Genomic DNA, 26,669 nt, shown 5'->3' on the forward strand with positions numbered 1-26,669 from the left:
TCTTCAAGCCTCCAACTGCTTGGCATAGCAGTGATGATATATCTTCAAAGTTCAACATTTCCTTAGAGCGTATGGCCTGCCTATAGCCTTTGTGTTTTACCTCAATCTGAGGCAGTCTCCTCACACTATCACTGAATGAGTTATTCTGGCCAAATTCAGACACTTAGAGCACAACTGTTTATGTCTATGCAGGTCACTCAAGGTTCCCATGGTAAACATTTTAACCTATAAATCATCCCATCCCAATTTAGACATCTGAATACTCAGATGATTTGTAACCTAAAAGTGTTCTGAACTGAGACAGAAGCAAGATGAATCCCACCTACCCACTGAAATGGAATGGGATGAGGAAGCTGATGCCCTTGGCTTAAGCTAAGCATAAAACCCAGCTACAGTCTTTTATGAAGAAAGGTGACCTTCACTCTCCATGTAGGCATTCAGCAACTATCCAAAATGAAGGGATGTGCAAAGCCCATGGTGTTTGAGCTGATTTTGGCTGGTGACAGTTCTGCATGTTAATGGCAGGAGGCAATGAGAAGTTGAAGGATGCACAAGACACAGCCAGGGCACGCACTGAGAGCACGGCCTGAGGGACAGGCACGAGGAGGAAGCACTTTGGACTGAATGGTAGATGAGAAAATCTTGGGAATTTGGTTCTGTTTCTGCATGTTCTACCTCTACTTTTCTGAAGGAAAATTTTGTGGTACATGGGCTCACATCAAAGATCAGCCTGATTCCACCTAATTTTTCTCACCAAATGGAACATCCTGCAGTAGCATTTTGAGCCATAAGGGTCACCACTGAGACTGTGTGGTAGCCTTCATTATTGATCTTTCAGGACCTGAAGCATCAATGAGCCCTGCCATTTGTCTGGTAGGAGTGTATCATCCTTTGCAAGAAAACTTATTAGCATGTTTACTTTCACTTTCTGATCTTCAAATGTTTACTAACAGCATTCTGATATTTTGGATTACCAATATTTTTTGCACATCTACTCTACCAGTTACTGACAAACAACTGAGTTCTCCTAATGATGATTACTCTGGGACACAAACATTGTCTTCTAAAGTGTATTTTCTCAGCCTTTATCAATGTCTGGGAAGTTGAAAATCACACTGCTTTTAACAAATGAAGGACACGCTATTTCTTTTGTGTTTTGATGAATGTGAAGGATCCACAAGTTCTTATGCCTTCTGTTATCCAAGCTACAATGGAACTCAACCTGAGGATCCGGATTGTGGAAGGAAAATAACACATGACTGGAAGGAAAAGAGCACAAAAATAGCATCAGAAGAAAGCTTTCAGTTTGCATTTTCTTAGGCTGTGTGTGTCTCCAGTAAATAGAAGTGGCACAGTGGCAGGCAACTCAGGCTCTCTCTGGCCAGGCAAACAGAAATTAATAGGAACTTTGTTGAGTAAGGATATTGGGAAAATCACATGTGCATATAGGAGCAGAAGAACCAAGAGAAAGGCAGGTCATAGGCCCTGGAATAATTCATATCAGGTAGGCTACATATGAACCAGTGTCTGAGGAAATGAGTTGAACATGCTTTACTGGGACACCACAGCTGGTAGCAACGGGAATATCTGGGAAATGCTCCTAGTACACAGGCCCCAAATGTGCAGCACTGGCATGCAGAGCCACAAACCACGACAGATCCAAGCAAGGATCAACACGGTGCTCAAACAACACCATTCAGGGGAGAAGTCTGCACATCACATAAGTAAAAGTTCCTATCTGAGATGACTTTTCAGGCTTTACATGCAATCAAATGAAAGCTCCTCCTGAAAAAAACCCAAACAATATAGCCTAAAAAGGATTCTAAATTTTTCCATGGGCTGTCTAGGAAGAACAGGAAAATTTACATACCAGTGTAGGCATCTGTATAACTACAAGCACTCTATTCCTTACTGCGTGCTATTTGGGGAAGATTGGAAATTGTCCTGCCACTGGATGCCCTATTTAACTTACTGCTTCATAAATCAGAAGATTTTGTAATGCAGCAGTGTTTTTTGGGGGAAGCCAGCACTGCTCTGATGCTTGTTGCACATTGCACCAGCTGCTTGCCATTTTTTCACAGAACTTGGTCTACCTTGTGACATTTTCTTTCCAGTATAAAGGATTTTTTTTTGCCAATCAATATCTGATGGTCTGCCTTCTACTAGCTTGTTTTACAGGTTTCTTCTAGAAACAGAGAAAAAAAAGTATGTGTAGATATAGTATAACAGAATGTATCAATGAGTTTAGGAATGGGACTTTTCTTCTTCACGGAAGATAGCAGGTGTTTCTATTCTTCTAATATATGTCTAAGTGGAAGAAGCTCCAGATGGCTGGTGACTAGATTTGGTTGCTAAAAGGTGTCTATCCTTTAACATTTTCAAATTCATTTTCAGGCAGAGTTGTACTCCTAAAGACCTATGATCAGCTTACTTGTGACAACACAGAAAATGAAAGAGGTGCATAGAAAACTCATATGTGGCTGCACTATCAATTATTTCATGGTGTTCCTTGGATATTTCTATGCTTACAAAACATGAGGATTGCAGAGCAAGAATTTTTTTTGGCTGTACCTTTTCAGTAAACCTATTACTGTGACATATCTGGCAGTTTGTACTGTATGCTTAAAGAACATTGTATCCTAACACGTAAGAATGCACTTTGGATGGAAAAAAGAGTCATCTTATGAGCACCTTACTTACTGAAAGCATTTTTGCTCTTCACATCGCTTACATATTCATATTTTAACTAAAAATTGCAATCCTGACGCGTGGCACCTTTTTCCCTATTTTACATGGAAATTCTTCAATCACAGTTCAAGGTCAAGAAAGACATTCCAGAAAACGGTTAAAAGAGAATAGTATAAAAATGCACACTGACTTAGATTTTCACAACTGATCAGCAGTTTAAGTCTGTACTAGCAATTTATGTGGGGTTTCCAGTTTACTAGAAGCTAAAATTTATTAGCACTTTTTGTAAAGTACCATGCAAATCAAGGTAAAATAACTAATGCAATTCCTTGATTGCTGGACAGTTTACCATGTCAGAGGTGTTTTAAATAGAACTAGTTCAGGAAACATTTTCTGACAGTAGATCAGCTAAAACAGTTACTTGTGCTGGGAAAAGATAATTTTTTCTTTCATACTTTTTCATAGGTAAACTCTCAGATCTTTTCAGTAAATAACTAGTCCATATTGTTCTATTGGATATTTATTTTTCTTTCTTGCACATTTCAATTCAAGACTTGATTATATTCATCCTGATAAAAAATTCTACCACTCTGCCTGCTACTCCAGCACAGTACAGAGGAATAATGCATGGACTACAATCTAGAAACCTAGGCCTGCTACACCAATTAGAAACAGTTCCAGCAGGACTGATAGTCTAACAAATCTACCATCAGACTCCTTCCTGAGTGCATATTTTATGTTCTAGAGGTATGTATGTAGTTTTAACAGGAAAGACTCATGAACGTTATTCTTCCTTAAGAGTGAAATTCAGACACATGTAAAAAATGTATTAAGTCGAGCTAAATGAATTTTCATATTATTCCACAAGAGGTAGTGGAGATGGAATAAAATCTTTGTTGTCTGTGAGAGTGCTTCAACTCTGATGATGGTGAGTGAGGTACCCTAAACTCTGGCCCTGTGGACCCTTCAGAAGCATTTTCTCCCTACCAGCCCACATTCATTTGGGAAGGGGATCATCTCAGGTGAAGTCAGCTCAGAGGATATGTGGTTGCATGGGTTAAGGTATCGCCTCTCAGTTATCCACACACATTGGAGATGCTGAGCTGAAGTCTGCTTCATGTTTTGCTCAGTTCTTCAACCCCAGAAAAAAACTCTGCATAAATAAAAGTATGTAACAGAGAATTGCACAAACAGCTTGTGTGCCAGGCTAGAGGTCTTTGCATGACAACATAAATTCTTGTCTGCAGCCCACGACACCTCCAAGAACAGAGACCATGGTTTCTGCCAAAGCCCTCCTAGCAATGCTGGCACCAATGCTTTGTGCTGTTTAAGCCAGATGCTTCTTATTTAAGAAAGTTATTGGAAACATATAACATAACTAAGGAACTAATGTTATCTGTGTTCATATCTGGCCAAGTTGCACAGAATTCAAGGCTGGTTTGCTTTAGGAGTGGGCTGGAATTCCTGATTTTCTGAAGGATATAATAAGTGAAGTTGGAGGACTAGAGTTAACTTGGGGGAGGAGATGTGGCTGTGAGGTTGTTCATCAAGTGAAACTTTTCCAGGGTGATGTGACACAAGAGTGAGTGTCCTGCTGGGAGGGAGGAAGCAGAACTGACAGGCAGAAGGAAGGAGGATACATATGGATAAGAAATTATTTTAAATCCTGAAGTATTTATGTATTTCTATTTGCCCTTTGTATATTATCTGATCTACTCTTGCACAATGGTTCAGATATCACTAAACATATGTAGATCTACACAAATCTGCAGACACCTGGCTTGTGTCCTGGTAATATTGCCAGTAACGCAGATAGCTTGGTTAGAAAAGTTAAAAACTAATAAAAATTGTACTGTGTACCCACAATCCAAATTTCTGCTTTCCTTTCCTCTCTCTTGTTTGTGAAAGGCTGCCTGCCTTGCCTGCTTTTCTTCAGATCTTTTCCATATCCAATAAGGAGCTGTTTAGAGTGAGAATCCTACCTCTGCTTTTACATATCCTCCACCATATTCAATAGTATTGATATGTTTTTGGCAAGATATAATTTTTGTTTTATACCTTTTCAATCTTATTTTCTCCAGACTGTGCCTCTTTCCCTTGAGAAGCCGTCCAACCTAAAAAAAAAATGTTGTCCTTAAAAAAACCAAAACACAAACAAAACAACAAAACCTCGAGAGTAAGGTTTTGGGAAAGTAAAAAATATGTGCAGTGTGATAACTAAGCATGGGCAGCTATGCTGTGTAGCAGAGATTGCAAGCTGGATGTTTTTCTTATGCTCATACTGATTGTAGTTATCTTTCCAGTTTCTCACAGCTCATAAATTATACACGCCTGCAAACTCTGCCAGTTGGAATTTAGAATTTTGTCCCTTTACCACTGGGAGAAATTGAACAATTAATGAAGAAGTGACAACTGGTGCTTCCACCCTTCTTGGGAAGACAGGGACAAAATACATCCAATGTGGATGCAATATTCAGTTACCAATACCTCTATGTGAAATTCCTTAGGTCTAAATCTAGAAAAAGAGGAATCTCTTTTAATATCCCATTTAAAAATATTTTTACCAAAAAAAAAAAGTGCAAGAAAAATAGGATGATGAGGAAGCCATCTTGCTCTCCTGTTCCCCTGGGTGACAAACATAACCAGAGCTTTTGCTGTTCTCTGGTTTTTGTTACAGCCATGCTCCAGAGACACATGCTCCGTGCTGCTGTAAATGCACTGCTTCAAATGTCAGACCTGATTTACTCTGTTTTTTGGAAAGAGAACAAAGAAAGTCAGTTTTTGAACCCATTAATGACAATAAACAGCAGTTATTTGAAAATAGCCCAGACAGGGGACTAAATAAAGAGGGTGCTGCTTCTGCAGTTAACTATTATCCATACTATTCCTACTAGCTGTTACTCATAGTGTAAGCACTTCCAATGGGCATTAACAGTGTCACAGCTTGTCAAAAAGTAGTCTTATGAGCCAAGCCTTGAAGAACAAAACACTTGTGTGTCCTAAATTTCCGCTGTAGCGACGATAAGTGTTGTGGCTTAATCCCAGCTGGGCAACAAAGCACCACATTACTGCTCTCTCACACAACCTCCTCCTGCCCCCAGAGGGGAGGAGAACTGGAACAGAAAGGTAAATGGGATGAGATAAAAATAACTTAAAAATTGAAACAAAATATAATTATAATTATAAACATGGTAATAATATTAATAATTGTAATTATAAGGAGAGGGAGAAAGAATAACAGGACCCAAGAGACAAAAGTGATGTCGCAATACAACTGCTCACCATCCACTGACTGATACCCATCCCATCCCTGAGCAGAGATTGGCTCCTTCTGGGTAATTGCCCCAGTTTAGGTACTGGACATGATGTTCTATGATGTGAAATACTCCTTTGGTCAGCTTGGGTCAGCAGTACAAACTATGCTCTCTCCTGCTTTTTGTTCAGCTCCTCATTGACAGAGAATGAGATGCTGAAAAATCCTTGACTAAGGGTAAGCACTACTTAACAACTGTCAAAACATCAGTGTGTTATCAGCATTATCCTCATACTGCTGTATCCGCATACACTGCACTGGACCAGCTACTACAGATTAAAGTAACTCTGTCCCAGCCAAATTCAGGTTGATAAGAAATGTCACTGTCCTGAAACACAAATGGTAAAACTGAACATGATCTGTTAACTCAAATGTCACGTTTTCAAGCAGAGGTTTTTTGGATGCATTTGTGAGGCGTAACGCAGGGCTGTGTGAGGTTATCTAGGATACTGTGGACCCTGGAAGCAGCATGGTGCTGTTCAGAAAGTCTTCATCGAGGTGAACATACCCTCCTAATGCAGCTATGTTACTTTCAGCAACTCAGTATTGCACCTTATTGTTAAACCTAGAAAGCCATATTTAGAATTTAGTACTTCTACTTATATATACCCAATATAGATGTGCCTCAGAAGTCTGTGTTTGGATTCCTATTTTTGAAAATCTTGCCTGCAAGGTTTTGCACCAAAAATTGAGTACTAGTCAAACTATCCTATCTAAATATGTTAAAATAGACTTAGTCCTGTAAATATGCAAGGCATCATGCAACTCAGTGTTTTCAAACAGATTACATCCTATATAAAAGGGGGGGGCGTACTCTACAAAAACACGAGGCAACTGTAATAAATGTAAGTGAAACTGAAATGTCTAAATTCTTATGCATGGAGCTGCTTCACACTTCTGCTTGCTGCATCTCATTCTTCTGTGCTTATTCAAAGCTTGTACCTTCCTAAGAATGAAAACCTCAGCCCCAAAACTGAAAATTTCATGGAAACAACCTTAATGGTGACATCTTCTGACTGTCCTCTTGCCACTAGCAGTATATTTTTTTTTTTTTCACATGGTTTGTACATAATTTTCTACTATGTCTAAGCCATGCAGCACAGTCAACAACCTTGTTCCTGTTAATTGCCAGATCCTCACTTTCATAAATCTTCTCAATAAAAAAATCACAGCTGATACTGTCAGGTTAAGAATCTCACAGCATGATTTTGATGCCAAGTCAAACACAATTTACCCTGTCTTCACACTGGTAACCCCTTATTTTTTTGTTTGTTTATTTGCTCTGGATCTATGGAATAAAAGCTTTGAATTTGTTCTGATATGTTAGTGTTTATTTCATGTACAGGGACACCAATTTCTGAATGACTTGGCTTAAGAAACTGTGTTGTGAGTAAAGTCCCTCTTATTGCTCCTACCCCTGCCTTGCTGCTGCCTGGACTCCAGGCACTGTACAGCAAAATGTCACCAGGGAACCTGCAAGAAAAATGGTTTCTGTTTGGCAGCTCTTCCTTTGTTAAACAACAGTAGTGCTAACTCCACCGTGCCACTTTTTCATATATACTGTTTTCATGCTTTCTGCAAAAATACTATCTCCTTTAGTTCAGTTACCCCTAGTTGCCTGGTCCAAAGCACTGCATGTCTTGATTTCTATTGCAGCCTGATGGCTCGGGGCAGGCATGGCAGGCAAAATCACCTCCATCATCTTCATTTCACACCTCCTCCAAAGCAAACTTGTGTGTGCTTCTGCAGGTCTGGTACTCTCACTGGTATCAAACATCTTGGTTTCTGCACCTTTGGAGGCATGTCTGTCATGTAGGCTAATGCCACAGCTCTCACCTTAGGCTTAATGCAAACCCCAGCCTGTGACAAGCAATGCCTTGTTTCACCCACACTGCCATGCCCCGCTGGGGAAAGTGGGAGACAGACAGTGCCATTGCCACTTGCTTTGCCCTACAGGCTGTTCTTGGCCCCATGGAACTCCCATATTCTGCTACTGCAAAAGGGAACCTGAATATGGAGTGGGACCCCACCACCACCCATGGGGAACACATAGCACTTCAGACTCTCTCTAAGCAATAAGAAAAATGGAAAAACTAAAAGGAAGGCAAAGAAGTGTAGCTTGATGTTGCCTTCAGCATTCCTGTGGCTCAGATAGGTGTCTCACTGTGCCACAGAACCAAGGTCTTCTGGCCCAAAGCAGCATGTGTTAGCATCATTGCTGTCTGGGCAGTTCTCTTCCCCTGTGAGATCACTGGACCCTCAGTGAGGCACTGCGCCTGGTCTTGGTGTGGATGTGCAGTGCCACACACTCAGCCTTCACAGACTCTCTGCCTGCAGCAGCCTCCAGGTGCCTGATATGTTTAAAACATTACCCAGGACTTGGCAAGACATTAGGCTGATGGTTCAACTGAACAAAGCTCATCTCACCTCACTGTGAAACAGTCTGCCAAACAAGCAATTAGAACCAAGAGTACCTCATTATTTTTATTTAGTTTTAATGCTCAAGTTTGTCCCCTTGATCCTTTGAATTATAAAGCAATTGTGGAGCTTTATTGAACTGTACCTACCATGGAGCCTTTAATGATCTCCTTCTAGGCACCCTTCATGATAATCTGTCTAGATTATCCCACACCAAGTTCCATCTTCAAGTGGCAGGTATTCCTAGCCTCCCTATGAGGTCTATCAGGATGCTTCAATGAGCCTTTCTGGGCTTCTGTTGCCAGAGAAATTTGTGAAGGGAAAAAATGAACTTCAAGAAGCTGCCACTCCTATTTACTGTTCTTTCCTTTGAGGCAGGAGGAGAGAAATGGTGTTTGTGGCACTTCTCTTTATCTCTGTGGAGCATCTATTCCCCGAGATTGTTTTGGCTAAGGATTTCTAGCAGTTATTTTCCAAAACCAAAATTAACAAATTAGACTCTGGTCCCTTCCCTCTAATAAATTTCACACGAGCATGACTCAAATGCCTTAGATGTATTTGCTCTTGGAGTTTGTAAATATCTTTTTGAAGAACGTTAGGGTTCTTTGGTTTTGTTTAGGTTTGGGTGGTTTTTTTTCAGTTCCTCATTTCATTTCATTTCCTTTCATTTCATAATTTTTCAAGCCTTGTTAGCTGCAGCCTTATCATAGGAAATTTTTTCTCGCCTCAGCTGAGATAGGCAGATATAATGTTTTCCTGGTTGATTGGTTGGTTAGAGAGATTGGCCTCCATTGTGTGATGGATAGTGAGTGCCTGGAAACAGCCTCCATGCACTAGTTAATGAATGGAAACACAGGGGTTTGAACCACTAGTACCATTAGTTTTGCAAGCAACAGGGCATTATCTGTATTCTATATTTAAAAGAATGATGCTACACTGCAGTTGAAGGTAGTATTGTTTTTGCTCTTAAATTCCCTTAAAAACACTTCCCCTCTTCCCTCCTTCCCTCACCCCAAGAGTGGAAGGCTTAGATTTGCTTGCTAATGGATCTTTTCCGTGATGCTGGATGTGTTCATATGATGATATTGTAGCTGGAACAATGGGAGTGGACAAAGTCTGAGTGCTGGATACCAATGTGCCACTCTGGTTCTAAATGGATCCTGCACTAAATAGAGAGGGATTGTTTATTGTGGAAAACAATGTAAAATAATCATTCTGTCACTGAAAATAATTGGAAAATACATTCAAAATACATTGAAAATGTATTGCTGTAACCAGCTTTGCTTTCTGTCATATGCTCTTTTTCCAGTTGAACAGCTTTCCCTCTTCTTTGTTCATTCTAAGATGAGCCATCTTCTCCAGCCTTCTTTCAAACCACCAAGAAGCAGCTCAAAGTTTGTCTGAAAATCCAGATGGAAGATTACAAAATCTACATATCTTAAATGAGATGGATGAGTAATGCAGCTTACTTGTCTAAATCACTCAGCAATCCAAATTACATGCCACATGTTACTCCTTAAGCTAGTCAAGAACAGTTTCCTTCTTTTTTTTTAATTAATTCAGTCTAAATGCCTTTAATAACTTCAGAGCCTAAAAGAAAGAGCACTGCTGTAAACAGTATTTTGATTTCATCTGACCTTTTCATTATGAGATCAGCTCTTAAGATACATTATCTGGAAATATGATGGTCCTTAATTTTTTCCTCAAACACACCTGGCAGAGGGATACTGAGCTAGAAAAATATGCTCAGGAAATTCAAAGGGGATTTTTGGTGAAAGTAAGGCAGTACATTGTATCTGCATTGCATCTATAGTGCCTTGGAAAGCATATTTCACTGGTGCTTGCCAATGAGCACAGTAGAATAAATGTTTGCCTGCTTTGCACACCATTCTCATAAAGAAATAAAATTGCCATTTTAAATATAACATTGCATCTACTTAAAATTTCTAAAGCTATGTTCTTCAATTTGCTAGCACAAAAATACTGATCCTATAAGCTTCAGCAACGTCAGGTAACATCTGTGGGGAGTTCAATCAATAAATAAGCCGTCTTCTGTTGCCAAGCATTTTCACCATCAAATGACTTTGTTTAATGCAGTGAAAGCGGCCAACTATACTGTGTCACTCAAGAGAAAAGGAAATTTGCTGTCTCAAAGCATAGGGAAAGGAGAAGGATGGGTTATAATTATTTCCCTTGAGCTTCATCAGTGGGTTTGTGGATAACCTTAGAGGTAAGAGCTGCTGCCTCCTGGGATTGGATCTCAGAAGCACTCAACAGGGACATTTGGACTCTGCAACAGGAGGCAACTTGACACCAGACATGCCCCCAAAGAGGACTGAAGCAGCAGTTTCAACAAATGGGACTGCCAAATTTCCTGCATGTAGGGAAAAGACATGAATGATTTTTAACATGCCAGAATCAGGGTGTTTGCTCTAATAGTAAGCTGTAGGGAGATGTTTTAATCTCTAGCAAGAAGGCAGTAGTTTGGAAGAAACCTCTTGGGAGTTTTGTTCTATGCTGAACCTTGGCTCTTATTGACCTCTGATTGAATGCATCTGAAAAACAGGAGTTATGAGATGGGAGGATCTGGATTTATCTTGTGGCATTTTACTACAATTCCACTAGATCTAACTGAAGGAGACCTTTTTGCATCTAACTATTTGAGTTTGAGTTGAGTTGAGTTTTCTTGTGAAGACTGTCATCATAAATTAGGCCTTTGATTGAGCTAGAGAGGTGGTCAGTTTTATTCTTTCTCAGCTCTTAAAAAACAATCAGTAAAGTTTCTGTGTTGTTTTTTCAGACTAATATTTTGACTCTTCTCCCTATCCTGGACTATTGTAACTTGTATTCTCCCCTCAGTGTTCCCAGTGGAGAACAAGAGAAGCAAGGATGTAGAACAGCTGCTCTGTACAGGCTCCCTGTCTCCTGAAACAGCCTTTGTCTACTCTGTTCTGTCCCTACAACCCGGTTTAATACCCCTGGGGTGGATGAAGTTAATCATAGATCACTGAATGTTTTTACTTCAGTTGAGACACAGTTTCTGGGTCTTTAAAGGGGGCACAGTACACCCTTTAAATTTCGTTCAAATCTATTTTAGTATAAAATATACTAAATAGGAAGATAAGAGCAAGCAGTACATCAAAATCTGTTCCTGTTTCACACAGCCTTTTCCAGCCAAATGCACCATCTTTGGTTTGGGACTCAAACAAAGTATTGTGGACTGTTGTTTTGATCATTTTATGCTGAAGGTGCCAGTTGTCAGTGACGTGAGCAGATTTCTGGACAGAAAGAATATTCTGCAAGAGTAAATCTTGTTAGGGCACTTGTCAGCTCATCACAGACTCACCTTATTGAGTCAACTGTCAGAAACAAACACTTACTGCAGTCAGTTGTGTGCAGCTGATAGAACCGCCAAAGAAATTGGCATTTCTCAGTATTCTTGATATAATTGCCACATACATTCCCAGACACTGATTCCAGAAATGGTATGCTGAGTCTTTTCTTCAAACACTTGGATGAAGAGATAGTATTTATTGAGAGGATCAACAGTAGATGAGGGAAAAGAAGTTTTCTGAGACTGCTGCACCAGTCCTGGAAAGCATCCGGAGCCTGAAGGTGCTTCTATGCTTGGTACCCTGAGGGAAATGCTCCTCAGGATCACTGGCACCATCCAGTTGTCTGAAGCTGATATTAAGAATATCAGTTAATGGTATGTGAGGAAAATTCTTTCACAGAAGCACCTGAAGGCTGCAGGCAAGAACTGTGTAGGTATTGTGCTTATAAGGCACAGCCTCCCTCTTCAGTGTGCTGCATAAGCACAGAAGATGCTTATGCACAGAAGATGAAGGGTGCACAGGTGGAAGGGGAGGCAAAAATATTTTCTCTTTTTTGCAGATGAGGAGACATCCAATCTGTAGGTCTGAATGCTAGCAACTGAACATCAGAGTCAGATTCCCAAAAAAGGAATTGTTTACCAATGTTTTCCATTCTCCAGTAGCATCATTTAAGATATTCATGAAGAGAAAGGAATAGTGTTGTGTTTGAATGAAAATTCTTAGGTGCTGTGGCAATGTATTAAAACACAGTGCATTTGAGTGCTTGTCAAGTACAAAATGCAAGTGGCTAATGCTGCAGTCAAATCAAGGAATGCTGCAAGGAATCAGCTGCTTTCTTATTGCATTTATAAAATATATCTCCATGGAATTATATTTTTTGAGACATGAATCAACACAACATATGTTATAGTGCTTCAGTTTTGTTTTCATAATGAAAAGAAGCTGTTTAATAGCATCTGTTGTAGTGCTAGGAATGTATCCTGACACAGATTCTCAGTGAAAAAAAATCCACCAATTGCAAGTCAAAGAAGTCAGATCCAGGTTTAAAGGAATGGGATGTGATTATGCCTGCTATTACCTAGTTATCTGTTCTGCTCTTCTATCTTTCTTGAATTATTTAGCAGAGTTAACACAGAAATGCAGTAAAGGAACCACTCAAATTCAGTATTATTTCTGGACACAGACAGTCTTCTTTAAACCAGCAAGGAATTTTGACTGCAAAGTCCTATTGAAGTTTTTTTTTCCTTTAGGATGGTAGCTTTCCTTTGCTGCAGTTGTCTTCTGAAATATACATTATAGATTATCCTCCTTTGAGATGAAAGTAAAAGGAAAACTTGCTCTACTGGGACTTGGTATACTGCCTCTAATCTAATTTATATTACAGGGCACCAATTACTGGGGAATTCATATACTACTAAATGTCACTTCCACTCTTTTCCTAGCAATGACAAAAACAATTTGTAATTCATTCTAATAATGAGAATGCAACACTGAAAAATCTCCTTATTGTCCCTTCATAATTCCTCTCATAACTGCAAGATTAGGGCTTTTCAAGATCCTTTCACCCTTCCCACTGCCCTGCAGTAGAAGAAGGCAGCAGTTGTTTGGATTTTGAGTTGTTTCTCTGGGCCCAGAAACTAAAAGGCAGTGACAGAACTTTTGAACAGTTTTCTCTCCGTTTGACCCTGCCAAAGTACAAGGAGTTACACAAAAAGGAACAGTTATGATCAGGAGATTGGACTAGGCTTTTATGCATGCTAAATACTCTAGCTGTGCTTAATATTTCATACTTCCATGTAGCCTATAGACATAAAGGTGTGCAATGAGTGGAGATGCAATATCTGTTTCAAAGAGCTTTGATCTAAACCATAGCCAAGGAAATTTCCCAGGAAAATGAGAAAGAAGGAAGATGTCTGGGTACAAGAGTGAAAGCTCTGAGGGTGATAAACCATGGTGATACACCAGTCTCTGCTTTCTTGGTTTGGTTTTGCAATTCTTATAAGCAGAACTGTAGTCAAGTAATGCAAACAAAAGCCACTGCTGGCTTATTATTTGAAAATTCCTGTTTGTTCAGTCGACATGTATATCTAGATCTTTATGCTTTAGTGATGGGTATTGAAATGCCTGAATTGATACATTCTGCTATATATAAAAATACGTAGGGGAAATAGAAAACTTTGACATATAAAAGGATGATAAACCAGAAATATAATTTAAAAGAACTCTGCCAGTGCTTGAGTGTCTGGCATTTTCTGCTTCATGAATTGTAGTCTTTAATGGGGGCAGGGAGATCTTTTCCAGCCAGAGAAGTAACAGAATTTCTGATGAAAACCCAGGTTGGCTTGAAGGTAGGTTTAGATCTCCTTGGCTCACACTAGCAGGGTCTGAAGATTTTTTTATCAGCAAGGTCTTAGGACCATGCCTGGTCATCCTCTAGAAGCAGCTCCCTTAGGGCTGCTGGGGAGGATGGAGTAAGCCACTGCTGACTGCAGGCTGACACAGTTAGATCAGCCCAAGCACAGGCGACATCTCCTCCCCTCCACTTCCAGAGTATCTACAGTAATTTCACGAATACAAGCCGCAGCAATTTGACAAAAATTTTGGTGGATACTCGAGGGCGGCTAATATGTGAATAGTTTTCTGACATTTACAACCCCAGATGTGCCAGCCAGGGTGCTGAGCCAAGCACCTGCCAGTAAAAGCCGGCATTCCGCGATTGTTACAGTGTTACTGTGTTGCCCTGGCTCCCTGCAGGCGGCACGGGGGGCGGGGAGAGAGGCGGGAGAACTCTCTTCTTCCCTCCTCTGCCACAGCCCGGGGGAGAGACGGGGGGGCCCCGCGCCGCCATTGCCGCGGTTCGGGGGGGGGGGGGGGCCACGCTCTCCGTGCCCGGCCGGCGCTGCGGCAGGAGCGGGGCCGGGGCGAGCGAACCCAGAGGCGGTGGCCAGCCCCGGGCGGCACCACCGAGCTGGACCACCTGGCCCCGTCAGCAGCCCCTAGCGGACCGAGCCTGCACAGCCTTAGTTGAGCCAGTAAACCCCCCGTCATGCCGTGGTTCTGTTACTATTTGGCAACTTTGTTGCACGCGGGTCCTCGCTGCGAACGACAGAGCGGCTTATATTCAGGTGCGGCTTATTTATGGACAAAAAACGAAATATTTGCCAACACCCAGAGATGCGGCTTATACTCAGTGCGGCTTGTATTTATGAATTTTCTGTACTCCTATATGGAGGTGTGGGTACACAGCCAAAGGTAGGGTGGTCTTGTCTGTGAGGTGGTTAGTCCCTTCTACAGGAAGACACAAATAGTTCCTGCCTTCCCACATTTTTGTGGCAAGATTTCTTGTGACAGGGATGAGGATCTGCAGAGCATGCACTGCCCATGATAAACACAGATTTTGCCTATCAGCAAAGATGCTTTTCTAGTTGGTTTTTGTTTTTTTCTTTTTCTTGTGCTGAGTTGCATCATCCTCACAGAGCAAACTTCCAATAGGCAGAAAGGTCATGGCATCTGGCCCCTGGTGAAAAATTCCCAGCACCTCTCTACCATCCTGACCTGATATTAAGATGTTTTGAGAACACCCTGCCATGCTGATAAGCAAGCAGATGACAGCAGAGTTTGATTACTAAAGTGAGTGTGGTCAGAGCTGAATTTGATACAAGGACATGGCACCGAGCTGGAGAGCTACCTGTTCCAGCTCCTCTTTAGACTGGAACTCTTCTCATTGAGCTGTTTCACCTCTTTCATACATCCAAGCAGATGAAAATAAAACAAATTTATAAAAGACAACACTCTTTTGTACTCAAGAGTATTCCAGCAAAGACTTATGTAGTTAATGGATACAATTAAGACATTAATAATATAATTAATACAAAAGAACACCAACAACAGCCCCCAAACATCTTCTTTGTTTATCACTTTTTCCCCCCGGAAATTATTATTCTCCATATTGCACTCCGGTATTGTACTTAATGTACTAAGCAGCCCAGGTAATGATGCAATTTTGACAACATTTTAATTTATTAATGAACTATTGTTGATTCTCACAACTTGTAACACAAGGCTTTTTCCTACTTGCAATTTCCACTGCTCCACATCACCTAAACTCACTCATCAATCCCCTAGTCCTCCGCACCCCTTGCCATGATTCCCCTGTCACCATAACATAAAATGACTGAGTTTCAGGAAGCAATATCTATTCCATGATTGGCTAATCTCTGTTTTAATATCTGCTTGAAAGTTGTCCCTTAATAAACACTGAAATCTTTTAAAAAGGGAAAAGTATGACCCGCAGAAGAGATGTAAATTTACTCATACAAACTGGAAAGACACCAGTGCAGACCTAAAACCCAATCCTTTGAGCTATCATGTTTGCTCAGTAGCAAAGGAAAAGATGTCTAGGGACACTGAGCAGCAGTTTCAGATCACAGGTACCTGTTTGCTAAATACAAGGAGCAGGTAACCCCCATAGCTATAAATACAGCTGTGTCACCTATGCATGATCCCACAGACAGCTGTAGCCAGTGGAGGTGTGGGCTGGACAGATAGTAACAGATGAGCCAGTGGCCCCATGTCCAGCTAGTCAGGCTGTCATCTCTTCTAGACTGGATCTATCTGTCAGGGGAGTAGCTGTGGGTTCAGTTCAGAGGCAGTCACTCTGTTAATGCTCTGTACTGCCAGACCAAAACCTCGGCCTGTCCCTGTTAACTCATTCCTGCTTTTCAAATCAAAACACAGCCAGGTCCAAGGTACAGGGACCCTCACATAATAGCATTATTTCAGCCTCTTGTTTCAAATGCCACTGCTCAACTGGGGCAAGGAGAGTTCTGACCTGACCTGTCCACTGGTCGCTGTAATTTTCTGTGGAGTTCAGTGAGCTTGACTCATAGGATCAAGGCACAGAAGAGTGTTTGGGAATGCTTTTTGCTATATGTACTGAAAGGACATACCTGGAGAGTGCCACTTTTCATGTGGGTGACTAATAAAACATGTGATACAAGTGCAAACATAAGCATCTTGAGCAGTAAATGTGCATCTCCCGACTTTTTAAACTTTTTGTGAGCATAGCAATTCTACACAATCAACACAATATGCAAAAAAATAGAAATGCAAATAAAAAGTACACGTTATCTCCTATTTAGCTTCAGCTCTCATCCCTCTTCTGATAAAAGTTCTACATTTCAAATGCCATCAGTCTGCAGGAAGGTACAGTTTCTTCTTTCTGAGCCTATTAACACATTCAACACAATAGAGATGAGATGGGGGAAAGGACATCAAGAGAAAAATGGTAGGGTAAACAAAGCAAAGCAACACACAGCCACTTTTCTTATAGTTCTGAGAAGCATTTACTAATCTTATCTTCTGTAGAAAAATTCTGCTGTGTTTCAGGCATTCCTGAATGCACTTAGCGTTGCTCTTGAGCACGCAAAACATTCCTCACGATTGCCTTCGCATCCCAGCAATCCACAGAACATTTTACATGTTTATTACAGAAATTCCTTGAAATCTATTAGATCTGAAGCTGCACACGGGTTCTGAGTGTCCCCAGAGCTCCCTGCCACCCCCCTTGTGCCTTTTGCTGAGTTAATCCGCAGCTCTGGCGGCGGAGGGGACTTACCAAGGGCTTTCCGATGGGAGGACGCAGTTAGGAGCTCGCACACGCTGCAAGAGCTGCTACCCAGAAATGAAGCAGGAACAGAAGTCTCACTCTTTCAGTAGCTATTCAGGTAGTGCTGCCAGCTTGCTCCAGCTCTCTGCACACACACACACGGGGCGGGGGGTGGGGATGGGGGAGTGGGAAGGTGGGGGGAGACAGGGAGAAGCACAATAAACTCTGACTATAATTATGAGAGCTCCTTTCTACAAATTGTAGCAGCAAGAGATCCCTTCAGCAGCCTTTTCAGCATGATCTCTTCAAAAAGGAGTCCCTTGCAAAAAATTGCATCCTTCCTACTCTCTCTCACTGTAAGAAAAATTAAAGCCAGCTCTCTCAGAGATTTAGTCATTGATGTATCATAGAGAGGTTATTGTTGATCAGAGTTTTATATTTTTCTTTTTTATGATGAAAGTTTTATTATGAAATCTAGCCTGGTTTGCAGTCAAAAAGAGACCTGACTTTGCTCTCTATAAGGAACAGTCTCCCAGGAAAGCAGTTTAGATCAATAATTTCATGCATTTAATGACTGTATTTATGAAAGAAAGCATCCAGGCTAAGCAATTCACTAACTGAAAAGGTAACAGTTTAGTAAATACACATCACTGCCTTTTTGTACCCACATACACCATTAAAGGAAAAATGCAATACCACATGTAAATTCATAGAAGGATTTATAATGGAATATTATTGCATTTGGCAAAGGGATCTAAAGGATTTAAAAAAGCCTAATCTCCAAGACAGATCCCTTCTTTACAATTCTCCAGAATCCTATTCTTTAGAATCCTTGTTCTTTGAAGCTTTAAAATTATTTATCGTGTCATTATTTCTGATGCGACCTTTGATAAAAATGAGATAAAATATATTGTCTTCCTGACTAAAAGAGGGAAGTATTCTGGAATATTTCCCGCCATCAATCCAGATCTCTTTCTCCCACATCATCACCCGTACACTCACCTACACACACGTGTACAACAGCAAATGTAACAATGGCGGGGGGAGTGAAATAATAAATTTCTTTCCATTTACCAGCAGCCTCATGCCCCAGAAAATGGTGGATTTGTCCAGATCTTGGTACAACTCCAATAACCACAGGGTCATCTGTAAAGTAGATTTTTAAAAAAAGGGTGGGAAAACAACAAGCAGGATGTACGAATCTGACTTTGACCCCATGAGCAACACAGGGAGCACCAGGGAGCCAACTTGGCAGAGCCCCAGTGTGACAATGTCTTTAAGGACTGCTAGCTGGTATCACCATTCAGAGTCATGAGGGTACCTTGTAACAAGGATGGAAATGGGAAGAAAAGAAGAGAAAATAATTGAGAGAAGCCTATTAAAAAAAATCAGCCACAACTGAGAGTTGCCTTATTGATAGTTCTATCTAAAACACGTTAGTGCTCTGCAATGTCCCGTGAAAGCCTTGTTCAGCCTGCTAACATTTTGCAGGGGATGTTTTCAAACACAGCTGCCTGATTCTTGATCTCCAAAATATATATTTAATATTTTATTACTTCTAATCAAAGATAAATAATTTTAGGTCCTGGTGAGTTTATTAGGAAATCATAAAATATGAAGTGTACACAAAGAAGCTTCTTCCAAGGTTTTGATTTGTCTCAGTAGCATGATGAAGATGAAAAGATGGAAATTTCTGTCTTTTGCTGCTCCTACCTTCCTTCTGCTCAGAGTGGATTAGGCAACAGATGCCTTGTGTTTAAACTGCAGACCAGCACTGTCTGCCACCCCTTGGTCCGAAGAGACCCCCAGTGCAGATGGCCACAAAGGCATGTGGAGTCATTGGTGGCACAGACAGAGGCAGCCATGACTTTCAAGACCTTGTTTTGCTTGGTATGAAGAGCAGGGATGATTGGTGGCCTATAGCCCATACATTGCAGCATCTTGCTGGTTGCTCATTTGCTGTGGAAGTTCACCCTCACAAAATACATGATTCATCTCTCTCTGAATACATCCTCTGGAGAGGTTAGTCAGGACATTGGCAAGCTATGCTACTCAAAATGCCAGAGAACTCCCAAGGTCAGAGGTGCTCTGCCAGTGCTATTGGGGATTTGTGTCAGTTCCCTCTCTCCCATCACAAACAACCTTTCTGCAGGACCTCGGGGGTCTGAGACCCCCTCACTGCACTCCCACAAGCTGGCATGTGGGTCCTCCAGCAGCAGCACAGGGCATGGCTTGGGCAAGAGCTGCAGGTGTCTGCTGTAGGCAGAGTTCACAGTGCCCTGTGAGCTGCACTGGCTGAAGGTGCAGGTTTTGAAAAGCTCCTTTCTAGAAACTACAAGTAGGCAGTGGCAATGTGTTTACTTCATGAGGGCAACCTGAATAGCTGACATCTGAGATCTTTCTGCATTAAAAACAAACTACCCAGCCCTTTAGCTATTTCTCCATCCACGCTTGCTAAAAAGAAGCTTCAGAGAGAAGAATGGAAACAGAGTTCAAAGAACACCTCTTACCTTCAGAATGATAGGAGAGTTCTGTTCTTAGAGGATGATATTAATTCAGTCAGATCTGTGAGTTGTCACTAGTGAGTACATGCAACTTACAGTTTAGTAAAAAAGATTCTTTTTTGTTGTGCAAGTAAAGAATCTGGGAGAATTCTTCCATAAATTACAGCTCTACAACTTGGAAAGAACTAACAAATCATCTGTGACCTGTGAATTTAATTTTATTGTGCAAAGAATGTTTCCTCCAGGGCTCTTTCCCTGATACTTGTATCTATTTGCCATTCTTCTTTGACATAAACCAATTTCTGTGGTTTGCTTGTCAATAACTACTTTTAATTTTTAATGAGTAATACTAAAGCCATTGACCTCCAGTAGAAGCAGGTTCTTAAAGAAACAGCTCTCATTTTCTCTGAGATGTGCAATATTTTGCTTGAAATACACCTCTGGACTAAAATGGGAATTTAATATACTGGAGGATGAGGGTGATACAGGGGTTTATTTTATTTCTTGCATGGACTCTGCTCTCCATCAGTATCAACTACAAGTTTTACACACTGGTGTCTTTCTTACTGTCTGAAAATAATAGACTTACCTAATACAGCATGTGGCAGTCAATGTGGACTGGGCACTGATTGGTTTTAGCAAGTCCTAACGTTAGTTTTTTTCTCTGTCTCTTCTTCTAACTCTTTCCACGATTTATTGAGCAGAAGGGTTTCACTGAGGAAGGAGGTATTAGTGCATACTTTATAATGAAGTCAGAATTATCCCCGTGTCAGTTTTACTAATACAGGAGAATCAATACCACTTTTACAATGAAAAGAAATCTGGATGGTCTGATATATGGAAGCATATAAATCATGCATGCAACCTCTGCCTCATGAGTGACACCACATTAGCTTAGATAAAACTGGTTTCTGAAGACATAACTATCCCCTTTTACTCCTTTCTCACAAAATTCTTATCTTTTTACAGGGTAAAGATATAGACATGGTTTGTCTTTCAGACAGTGAATTTTATGTGTGTTAGATTGCCAGAATTAAGCATGTACATCTTAATGTCACAGGTGCAAGATTTTACCCCATTGATTAAATGAATCAATTCCTTGATTCATGGAAAATTCATGAAAGGGAAGAGTGAAATATCTATGATAAAGCTTATATTCTGTTCTCATTTACACCCAGTTAAAACTAATTTCAATGTTTTGCATCAATACTAACTGTGATCTGCAACACAATATTAATCAAGGTAGTGTTGTTAAATCTAGTATAGCATGCAAAAAATCTGCAAATTCTGTCTGAGATAGAGATTCTATCTGACACAGAGATTTTGCACCTGTGAATATTGATGTGTGTCTTTTATAAAGTTACATAGAATCAGCAGGAACTTCTGCAATGTCGTTACAGAACCCAAACCTCAAGGTCAAGCTGTAAAACTCTATAAGGTTTCTAGCCCACTGGAATTTTGAATTCATTATTCTGAGGAGGCTGTTTCTCCTTAAATGGAAGAAGGTGACCACAAGTGACAATTATTTGGAATTGTGTATCAGCAATAATGCATTGTTTGCGTCAGTTGAAGAGAAAGGTAATTCACAGTAATGTTTATTAACTAATTAGGATTACATAAGGTTTTGTAATCCAGAATGAACTGGGAAGAAAACTCTTTATAAAACCTTTGTGATTGTTTTCTCTGTTTTTAAAAGAAAACAAAGCAATTAATTTTTATGTACTTCAATAAAACTTGAACTACTGCGTTGAAATTATGTCTTATTGAGGGTTTTTTTGGAGTGTTCATAGTAAGGAAGGTTCTAGGCAGATCCATGCAGAAGCTCAGTCTCACTCACTGTCCTGTAGTGTTAGGCTTCTATCCCTACATTTTCTAGCTTTGCAGATTGAAAGAGATGAAGTTCAACACGGAATAAGCCCTCAGCATATGCAAACTGCTGGTGTCTGCTACAAAGACACAAAGCTGAGTTTGGCCAACCCAACTGGTAGCTCGACAGTAACTTAAAATAACCTTAAATGTCATTTCCATGTTTTTCTACAATGGAGGAGTTTTAATGACCTTCGTCACCTATTGAAACTGAGGAAACAAAAAGCAGTTTGCGTAGTAATTGCCATAGTGTGACATATTAAAATACCGAAGAGGTAGAAAAGAAGGACCTTAGGAAACTGATAGGGTTAGCAGATTTGTCCTGGGAAGGTGACAGCCAGCAGAACATCTCTGTGAAACATGCAGAAACAGCAGCACAAACATGGGTGTAAATGTGATCGCTGCCGAGTCCAGCAAGTGTTTTGCCAGCAAGTTTTTAACTCCCCATACTTTGATCTGGCAGGAGCTTCACAGAGCATGGCTTTCTTTATCACTCTCTGCATTTTGAACATATTGGAAAATTTCAGTCCCGGCCATTAGAGCATTTGTACCAGCACTCAAGTTAACTGATCTGGCTGCAGGTCTGTCTAGGCTGCCTCTCCATCCCCATCAAGGTGCTCTTCCAGTAATCCCTAAGTGGTCTAAAGGAGCTTGTTTACTTCTCCTGACTTCTCCTGACTCTGTATTGCTGTGGTGGTGGCTAACAAGCACATGTGTGTGCTGCTGCTGCTGTGCTTGATAAAGAAGAATCACATAAGCATGACAGGGAAAGAAGCCTGCAAAACAGAGATTGTACCATTTGCTTTGAAAGAGTTGAAATGTGTCATTGTGCTGATGTCTTCCAGCCCCAAGTGCCATAACTGTAGGGCAATCACTAAAGTGTCTGGAGTGTGCCTAGTAGGGCATGGTTTCATGATGCAACATCAGATTAATGATCAGCTTGCATCTGTCAAAGGGACAGTCTTTATTATCCCCTCCCAGCTCCTCATCCCAACTGTGATTTTTGTGGCATATCTTGAGCCAGAGCCAGCTCTCATTGGAGTGCACAAGAGGTTCAACACACATAAAAGGAGAAAATTCACCCAGCGTATAAAAGTAGGTTATAGATTTCTGTGGTAGTGATCAGTACGGGTTTATTCCAAGTAAAACAGAGTGACAGCACAGGACAGAGTAAGGGAGGAGCAGAGGGTGTCAGATTTCCTTTCCAGCAATAGAGATCACAGCCTATCATAAAATCCTACAGGAGCATACCTCTGAGGTAGTGTACTGCATTGCAACTCTCTGAAGTCACAGATTCCTTCAAGATTGGTTTTAACATTAAAAATTGTCCTATGCAGGTTTAATCAGCAAGGAACAATGTACAGCACCATCAGAAAATTAAATACCTCTACAAGAAACCAGATTTGAAACACCCTAGGGCTATTCTTTTAGATTATGAGAGAGAAAAGAAAAAAAAATCAACAACCACACATTGTTACTTTTTTTGTTTTCTAGAGAAAGAAAAAACAGGATTTCACTGTCCACACTTTTATGTGGAGGGCTACTGATTAACACCAATCTTGTCAAAGATAATGGGGTTAACAGCATGAAGAAGAGGAAAATATAATATGAAAAGGGAAAACGGACAGAAATCCTCACTTCAGTCTGAGCCTAAACTCACATGAAAACAACAGAGACCTGGATTATGCACAGAGCGTTGCTCACCATACCATCCAGGTGGAGGTGATTAAACCTAGGAGAGCACAGAATGAGTAATGTGGGGGCTGGAAGGGTAATTGGTGTGTTCATGCAGTGGTTGTACCTGGAGGCAGGGGTGATCATCCACTCAGGCCATACTGCAGCTTCTGTCCAGATCCACACCTTTGGGTAGAAAGTAGAGCATGGAGGAAGAGGAGTCCTGCCTGATGTTGCCTGGATTTGTCCCTGTGCCCAGAAACACAGCCATGTTCCCAGACACAGAAGGATGTACATCCAACATGAATGAGGAAATGATGGTTGAAAACATGAGACAACACAGACAAGTTCAGGGTCATATCAAACAACAACTATTCTTTTTAGGCAAAGTACAAATAAATTTCCTGTAGTTAATCTGACATCCCAGGCTGACTTTCTTGCAGGACATAAGTCCAGGCTGTTGTCTGCTAATTTTCTGAGACTCTTCACTTCCTCCTCAGGCACAAAAAAACTTTTCTGGGCCATAATTGCTTAGCTGCATTGCCTCTGCACCCTGACACACTGCAAGGAGTCTAGTGGAATATGAGGAGGAGGTGAGAAGGAGCGGAGGGAGTCAGGTTGTGTCTCAGTAGCACTGAAGTAGTAGTTGCTCCTTGCCATGCCTTGGCAAATAGTTGGCCCAGTGGAAGAGAAGCCTTTGTCTTTGAACCACGCCTTGTACTGTTAGTCAGGACACAACCATGGTGGCACAAGGCCATCTGATGACACGTACAGCAAGGAAGAAAGTATGATTATCAACCTCCAGAAAAAGAGGTAGCAGGAATCAAAATCCTACCCTGGCTACCATGGAAGCTGGATTGTCAGACAATAAGCTGAACAGAAGCAGAGGATGCAAAAGCTGGGGAAGAAAATGAACGTTAGCTATTTTTATTGTATCCCTGAGGGAGAGAGATGAGAACAAAGAATGCCAAAAGCATAAGAACAGCTGATAAAGGTTTACTCAGCTCAGAAAATCCTACTCTAACATTTCTTATTCTATGAAATATAAATTAAGCCATTAGTACTTGAGGGGGTTTTGATTTCTGAATATGTACAAATCTAAATGCATTCTACTTGGTGTCTGAAAACCTTGAAAGCCTGAGAAGACTTGAGATTATCCTAGCTACACAAATAGGGCATTGTAGGAAATGTCCTCTTTTATTTCTTACTCTGTCCTATGTAAAATAGTGCGAAGTTACTCCTTATATGAAGAGACTATACACTGCAGCCAAAATATTTGGAGTAGGTCTTTAGCAATAAATAGTAAAAAATTGAATTCGTGCAGTTTACACCAGTAGAGTATCTATGAACTTGAGACAGGTGTAACAACACACTGCTGAATCAGTTTGTTCCTTTTGTTTTCAGTTAATTCCCCCAACACTGCCTGTGCATGCTCTAGGCGTTTTTGCAAAGATTTGGTTTAAATTCACCATGTTGCTATGCACTTAACTATGAGTTTATATTTTAGCTCAAAAAATTCACTTGTAGTGTTGCTGGTTTTTGCCAGACATGAGTCCACAGAGGAACAAAAAGCATAGAAAGTTTGAATAATAAGAGCATTTAGAAAACAATGATAAATCTTCAGAAAGATAATTGAATATGTTGTAATTTTTGCATGTAATTTATTCTTGAGACTTTCCTCCTTCTTTAAATAAGCCCACAGCACCGAAGAAGTAATAATACCCTGTGCTGCTGAGAGGGTATAGGAAGGAATATGGCTGGATCTCCTGGGTGCTCAGCACCTCCAGAGGTGCAACAAGACTTAAAGTAAGGATTTCAGAAAGCCAAATTCAAACTCCAGAATCTAAATCTTCTGCTTAACATTTTTCACAGTGAACCCACTGAGAAAAGACAGGGCAGGATTTTGCTTCAGGATAAGCAACCACACAGGAAAGGAGAGAATGTCTGCCTGCAGCAGCCTATGTGGTCTGGATGTATCTATAATGCCTTTTGTGCTGCACGAGGGTGCTCTGGTCAAGACCTGTGGTGCAGCACAGAATCTGCTGCAGGAGACATGTCAAGGAAGGTGGGTATCCATGTGCATCTTCCTTCAGAAAATCAGCCTAAAGGGGCATGAAATGTGATGCAATTTTTGATTTCTGGCTGACATGCAAAAGTTGCTTTGAGAAGGTTACTGCAGCCAGGGTGGACTCCTCTGCTGGCTGTGTGACCAGCAAGAAAAGATAGGGAGCCTTCATAATTTGAGCCAGACAAGCAACAGGCTGTCTGAAACCTGGGAAGAGTAGCTGGCTTTAAACAGCATTACTAGCAAATTCATTTCTCCATGCCACTGACTCCAGATTTTAAGTGCCCCCTAAAGACGTATCCAAAGGACTGAGCTTGCCAAGGAGTTAAAGGTAACACTAAACATGAAGATGGCAATGAGAAAGGGCTATGGTGACCTACGGCAGGCAACTCGTGTGCTGCAGAATTTAATTTAGCTGGAGTAGTAACCAAAAACCAATCTGTGCCAAGGAATGTGAAGGGGGGAACAAAAAGTGCCATAGGAAATGAAAAAGCAGTGAACAAGTTATGGGAAACCTAAGAAACTAAAAGCTTAGTAATGGAAAGTGTTCATGAAGTCGGCCTCTTAAGCCTGTGGCATTTCCACATTTTCCCTATAGGGATCAGCCCAAATGGGTCTTGATGCTGATGGAGAATTTTGAATGGCACCCAGACCCAACATGCATGCTGCCCTGTTGTCAGCAGAGGCTACTGTGTGGAGGTCTTGCTGAAATGAAGTGTGTAGAGCTGGGTGGCACAGCCCAAGGGGAGGCAGCTCACAAAGTACAATTGTATCAAGACATCTCTACACTGAGATGTACAGTTCTGCCATCAAACTTTTCATGTACTCCCTGCAAGAAAAGAGTAGTCTGCTATTAACAATGACCATGAGGTTTTCCTGTGATTAACCTTTATACTTTGGAGTGAGAGAGGAGTTGTTGGCACAACTGCTACCACCACTTTGTTACAGATCTTCGTGGGACAAAACATTAACTTGGTGATGAGATCAAGTATTATTTATCAGGTGGTACAACATGTTACTCTCTAATTGCCTGTTTAAGAGATCAAAATCCAGTGTTATCTTGAGTTTAGTAAGTCATTACCAGATTCTGTATTTTTGTAAAATTGCAAAAGTAATTTTCTCAACACAGAATGCATCTTGACTGTATTTCTTCAGTGTTTATTGCCCAATGGAGCAATTGAATGTGCTTCAAAAGAAA

The 26,669-nt window shown here is 40.9% G+C and overlaps 1 protein-coding gene across 2 annotated transcripts in view; it reads right to left on the minus strand.

The window, feature by feature from the left end:
* ST6GAL2 (ST6 beta-galactoside alpha-2,6-sialyltransferase 2) overlaps positions 1–17,501 on the minus strand; it is a 175,699-nt gene extending 158,198 nt beyond the window's left edge. For both annotated transcript variants that reach the window (XM_033086661.1, XM_033086645.1), the window contains exon 1: positions 17,372–17,501. The gene's annotated coding sequence lies outside the window, so the exon portion shown is untranslated. The remainder of the gene's footprint in view (positions 1–17,371) is intronic.
* Between the last annotated feature and the right edge of the window lie 9,168 nt (positions 17,502–26,669).

Source organism: Catharus ustulatus, chromosome 2 (genome assembly GCF_009819885.2).
Source record: "Catharus ustulatus isolate bCatUst1 chromosome 2, bCatUst1.pri.v2, whole genome shotgun sequence".
NCBI classification, from domain to species: Eukaryota; Metazoa; Chordata; class Aves; order Passeriformes; family Turdidae; genus Catharus; species Catharus ustulatus.